The sequence below is a fragment of the Mustela nigripes genome, chromosome 6 (assembly GCF_022355385.1).
Source record: "Mustela nigripes isolate SB6536 chromosome 6, MUSNIG.SB6536, whole genome shotgun sequence".
Classification (NCBI taxonomy): domain Eukaryota; kingdom Metazoa; phylum Chordata; class Mammalia; order Carnivora; family Mustelidae; genus Mustela; species Mustela nigripes.
In genome coordinates this window covers 52020275-52026274 of record NC_081562.1, presented here as the reverse complement: position 1 = coordinate 52026274, position 6000 = coordinate 52020275, and the positions used below count along the sequence as shown (strand labels likewise).

Genomic DNA, 6000 nt, shown 5'->3' with positions numbered 1-6000 from the left:
TAGCAATCAACTGACATGGAGGAGAGATGTCATTATAATGAAGCCTAAGGGACTATACCATGTTTTGGATAAAAAATAAAAAACTTTTTCCTATACTAAATAATGCTTCAATGCTCTATTCTGCCTGAGGCTTCCTGCCTCACACCCACTTTCTCTAAGAAAAATCAATGATTGGACTAGAACAAGTAAAGACAGCTTACCTGACCTATTTTTCAATTTCGTTCTCTGCCAGAAAACCCATCTTGAATGAGTGAGCTTTTGGTGACAATGGCACGGGACTTAACAAGCATCAAGATGAAGCATGTGAGGAAGAGAAGTTGACACAGAACTCAGTGGTTAACAGCTCACAGTTGCATTTTTTTTAATTCAATTTAATGCATTTCACAAATATTTACTGAGAAATCACTATCCATAAACAGAATCAAAATAAGATTTTTCAATCTTCAAGAATTGAGTCACAGGAAAGACAACCACACAAATTTAATACAAAACAAAACATATTAAGATATATTCATGACATAAAAGAGGATTTTAAAAAAGCAACATCAAAAAAACAATTAAACAGACCTGGTTGAAGAAATCTGGAAATGCTTCCCAAGGGACATAGCATTTATAAATGCTCAAAGAGTGAATGAAACTATCTCTTTTTTCCTTTTATTAAAGTAGTTTTGCGTTTTTTTAAATGTTTTCCTAATTATGAAAATACTACATGGTCACTGTGGATGATTTTTTTTTTTTTGGCCTATTTATTTACTTACTTACTTTTTTAAAAATTTAAATTCAATTAATTAATATAAGGTATTATTAGTTTCAGAGGTACAATTCAGTGATTCACCAGTCTTATATAATACCTGTGCTCATAACATCACATCATGGAGGATTTTTTTTAAATCCAAAAATGTACAATGAAAAAAAAAATCATCTGCAATCTCACCACCTAGAGATAACAACCTTTGAGTACATATGAAGTGGGTTTGAATCTCAGCTCTGCTATTTTCAGTTTCCTTATCTATAAAATACAGATAATGATAGTACCTTATAGTACCTCATAGATAATGATAGTACCTCATAGAATTGTTGTGAGGATTAATTTAGGAACACTTAAAGCTATTTGTGGCACATAATAAATGCTCCAAAACGTTGGCAATTAATATGTAAAAACGCTATATGCAAGTATACATGCTTTAAATTAAAATGTCTTATTTATAAACTTTTTTAAAAAGACTTTATTTGATATGGAGATAATGAGAGAGCACAAACAGGTGGAGCAGGCAGACAGAGGGAGGGCAAAGAAGCAGGCTCGCCGCTGAGCAGGGATTCCTACTCCATTCCAGGACTCTGGAATCAGGATCTGAGAGGAAGGCAGATGCTTAACCAACTGAGCCACGCAGGCATCCCTATGAACCACTTTAGTAGCTGGCATTTTATGTTAGTCTGAGATGAGAAAGCCAGACTGTAAAGTAGTCAAATTTAATAACCGTTTCTGGTCCTCTTTGGTTGGATTCCACCAAGTGCTTCTTTATTTCAAAATAATGTAAGTTTTGGGGGCACCTGGGTGGCTCAGTGGGTTAAAGCCTCTGCCTTCGGCTCAGGTCATGATCCCAGGGTCCTGGGATCAAGCCCTGCATCAGGCTCTCTGCTCAGCAGGGAGCTTGCTTCCCTTCCTCTCTCTGCCTGCTTGTGATCTCTGTCTGTCAAATAAATAAATAAAATCTTTAAAAAAACACACACAAAATAATGTAAGTTTTCAAAATTGAAAGATTTTTATAATCCTAGGTATTTGAACTACCATAAAGGGCCAATGTCATTAGATAAACTATAGATAAGCTGTAGATAATAGGTAAATGGGGCATGCATAGTCTGACTATATTAAAGATTTTGGAGCCACTCAGACTAGGATTAATATTGGGTTTTCACAGTCCATAGTTGACGGACACAGGTAATGTAAGAATCAATCTATGCAATTATATATTTACTGAGTTTTAACTACAGGCTGGCACTGTCCTACGTGCTAGACTCTGAAGATACACTGAAATAGGACAGGAATCCTCGCCTGACACTTTAAAACTACAAACATGATGCAAAAGTGATGGAAAATATTGTATATATGAAATACATGTCGTAGTGTCTTGCACACGGTGGGTCACTAAACAAATGTAGCTGCTTAATTGTTACATTAATTGTATTCTCCTTCTTTTCCGAATTTCCCTTCCCAAGTTTTGTTTGCTCCTCACTGTAGTCTGAGGGACTGCAACCTAGTCTGTAACCAGTAGAAAATACTCAACAGTGAAACCTAAATATTGAGCACTTACTGTGTGCAAACATATATTATTCCCAGTCATCACAAGAACCCTTTAAGATCAGTACTACTGTTGTCCCCATTTTACAAATGAGTAAACGGAGGTACAGGTAAGATTATGTAAAGCGCCTGAAACTGAGATCAAGTGTGGGAGGGGAAAAGGGTTGGGTTAGGGTGGGGATTCAAATGCGGACACCTTGAGCCAATACTGCCTCCGAATAAACGAAGCAGCAGTACCAGAAAAGTAACTTACGAGTAGAACTCCCTAAGGATGCTCTCCTCTTCGTGAACGGTAACATACTAGTACGTTTAAAGAGAAGCTTGGGAATTTTCAGCGCTCCTGAGAGGATCCTCACACTTCCGGCCCCTAAACACGTGGAACCATAGAAGAGCAATTAAACGCCTAAATCACACGTGGTTTGGACTACGTCATCTGGATCCCAAGAGCTCGGTACTCCAACCTGCCAACTAGCTAATGAAGCCCTTATGAAACATTCTAAGCACACCTGACCGGCGGTGAGGACCCACGCGAGATTCAGCGGGGTGGGAGGGACTCGTGCCGGACGCCCCATCCCGGCATGCACCACAGGCCCCGGCGAGCGCCCGGAAGCGGCGCCTGCCCGTTGCATGCCGGGAGTTGTAGGCTCCGGGTCAGGGCCCGCGGGCTGTCGTCCGCACTCTCCATGAGGCTGCTAGCGCTGGCCCGCGCGGCGCCGACGCGGGGAGCGCGCTTCGCGCTGACTCAGCGGCGACGGAGGCGGCGGCGGCGGCGTTAGCCGGCCCCTCGCGCTCTTTCCCTTCCTGGGGCGCCGACCCCGCCCGCCCGCTTGCTAGCTTGCCGGCCGGGCGCCACGCAAGAGAAGGCGCCAGGGGACGCGGAGCGGCGCGCGGCCCCAGCCTGCTCGGTCTCCGGCGTTAGCGCTGCGGCCGTGGCGGAGGACGACGGCGACAAGGACGAGGGCCGCTCTCCCCGCTCCCTGCGTGCGGCGCCGCTCCGCTCCGCTGACCAGCCCTCGGGAGTGCAGGCGGGGAGGCGGGATGGAGTGATAGGGAAGGTGACTCGGAGCTCGGGGGCGGCGGGACTCGGACCCGGCTTGGTCCGCGCGAGGCTGCGGGGAAGTTGGCCGGGCGGACTGGCCCGGGGAGCCCCCCGCCGGGGAGGGGTGCGGGCCGGGGGCCCTCCATGGCGCGCCCCGAGGCTGGGCGGACTGGGTGGGGGTGGGTACGAGCTGCGGCCGTAGCAGCGGAGCGCGTCCCGAGTGCGTGGCCGCCCGTTGCCGGGTGTTTCATCACCCGAATTGCCACGAGGCTTCCTTTGGGGAGGGACGGAGAGGGGATGAGGAGGGGGCAAGGGCGGCCGAGGAGGGTCGGCATCGTCTCTGGCCGCTAATGTAGTAAAAGTGGCCAGCGTCATTTGTAAAAACAGCGTGTCCCTCCAGTTTCAACTGCAGAGACCTCAAACTTGCTTTGCCTACCCCCCACCCCCCACCCCCGCCCCAGGACAAAAAGGAGAAAAGTGTTATTTCTGTGTAGTAATTTGCCAGCACAGACACGCCATTTCTTCTCTTCCCTTCCTCACAGTTCTGTAGGGTAGGCAAGCGTGATGTTTCCCTGTAACCAGAAGAAACAGAGTACTTTTTGAAAGTGCTAATTAGTTGTTACTGGGGGAAGTTACGTTTTATTAAAGCGACTTGTCAGCGTGGTGTTAAAAGACTGGAAAGATTCAGTCCTGGTCTTTGAACAATCTCTAGTAGGTGTGGAGGAGTTTCCCCTGATTGTTTGATTTTTTTTTAATTTAATGGCTATCAAAGAAAAGTTAGGGCTTAATATTTTAAGTATGTTGCTTACCTTCTCCCAAAACATTTACTAGATGCGTAATTGAAGTGTTTATCGCATTGTAACAAATGTTTAAGCCTGCACGTCTGTGCCACGTTAGAACATTATGTGTTCATGCACAACCTTTAACTGAGGGAACTGTTACCTTTTTTGCACAGGTTGTAACTTTTAAGTTGTTTGCACACATGTGGGTAATTCACCGTTTTATGGATATGTTGCACTGCATATTGATTATTATGCAAATTCCTTCTCTGTGGGGGATTCTTTCTCTACTGACAACTGTAACAAGTTTATGTTTCCTTAGGTTATTTATTGGCCAGGTTTTTTTTTTTTTTTCCCCATCCCCCAACCCCCTTTGGTCTATTGGCCAGGTTTTTTAAGAACTGTTTCTCTTCAGTGCTGTTTCTCTTGATAGAATTAAAGTGACTTGACCAAGCTTAAGGAATTTTCCCTAAATTAAAGGAATCTTTTCTAAGACTTTTTTTTTTTTAAAGATTTATTTATTTGAGAGAGCACAAGTGTGGGGAGGGGAGCAGGAGAGGGAGGCAGACTCGCTGCTGAGAAGGGAGCAGGAAGATAGAGATCTCAGGACCTTGGGATCAGGGCATGAGCCTAAGGCAGTCTGTTAAACGAGAGGCCACCCAGGAGCCCCATGGGACTTTTTTTTTTTTTAAGATTTTATTTATTTATTTGACAGCTGCACAGGCAGGGGGAGCAGAAAGCGGAGGGAGAGGGAGAAGCAGACTCCTTGCTGAACAGGGAGCCCTACTTGGCATGATCCCAGCACCCTGGGATCATGACCTGAGCCAAAGGCAGATGCTTAACAAACTGAGCCACCCAGGTGCCCGCCATAGGACTTTTTAACCTGGGATTTCACAGAAATTCAAATTTTCTTTTTTGTATATGCGTTTTTTCCAGGGAATCATCAAATTTTCTAGTCATTTATGGCAAGGATGGGGAGGAAAACCACTGCCTTTTTTTGCATTTTCCCATCTATTCAAATGCCCGTTTATTAGTATGAAATGATAAATCTGGACTGCTCTAAGTAGTTCCCATTCCTCATGTGACTAGCTCTGAATTATAATCTGTTGAGGGCCCACTATATGCTAGACATCCTTTACATACCTATCTCACCGAGGTCTTTACAACTTTTGAGATAGATGGTCTTTCCCATTTTATCTCTATGATGACCCCTCTCTAGGGCTCTCTCTTTCACATTTCCTAGTTGTCCATGTGGCACCAGTTTGAAAATGACTGAATTGGAGTACAAACCCAGGTATTTCCAGACCCAAAGTCTATGTTGTACTATGTCCTAGAGATATAATGAGGAATATTTAAGACAGTCTTTCCCTTTAAGATTATAGAGAGAAAACTGGTAAGTAGGCAGTGGTGACAACATAGCAGCACTTAAGAGGGGCATTTAATCCAGTTTGGAAGAATTGGACAATAGGGGTCAAAGAAGTGTTCTTGAAAGAGGACTTCTAAGCTGAATTTTGAAGGACAGGCAGGGGTTAACCAAGTAACAAGAAAAGCAGGAGTGCAAAGATGAAAGGCAGAATACCACTGGCCTTGTAGGGTTGGGGTGCAGAATAGTGAGGAGTCATTCAAAAGAGTTTGCATCTTAACCCTGAGGGCAGTGGGTCCTGCCTTGCTGTAGTCTGAACATATGATAGTAATCACAAGAGAAAGCTGAGCTTTTCCCTCAAAGGGCTCTAAGCGCACACCCTGACTTACTTGTTTCAGGCACGCCCAGGGGAAGACAGAAAAGCATATTGTAGTTGGCGTCCTCTAACCTGGATCAGATACTGGCCTCACCGTTTCCAAAATGCTATGCGCCCTCAGCCCCTGCTTTCAGTCTCCTGACT

The 6000-nt window shown here is 44.9% G+C and overlaps 1 protein-coding gene across 1 annotated transcript in view; it reads left to right on the top strand.

The window, feature by feature from the left end:
- The first annotated feature begins 2937 nt into the window (after positions 1-2937).
- The window catches only part of XPOT (exportin for tRNA), a 50294-nt gene continuing 47231 nt past the window's right edge, over positions 2938-6000 (top strand). Inside the window, exon 1 of the mRNA XM_059402550.1 lies at positions 2938-3354. The gene's annotated coding sequence lies outside the window, so the exon portion shown is untranslated. The remainder of the gene's footprint in view (positions 3355-6000) is intronic.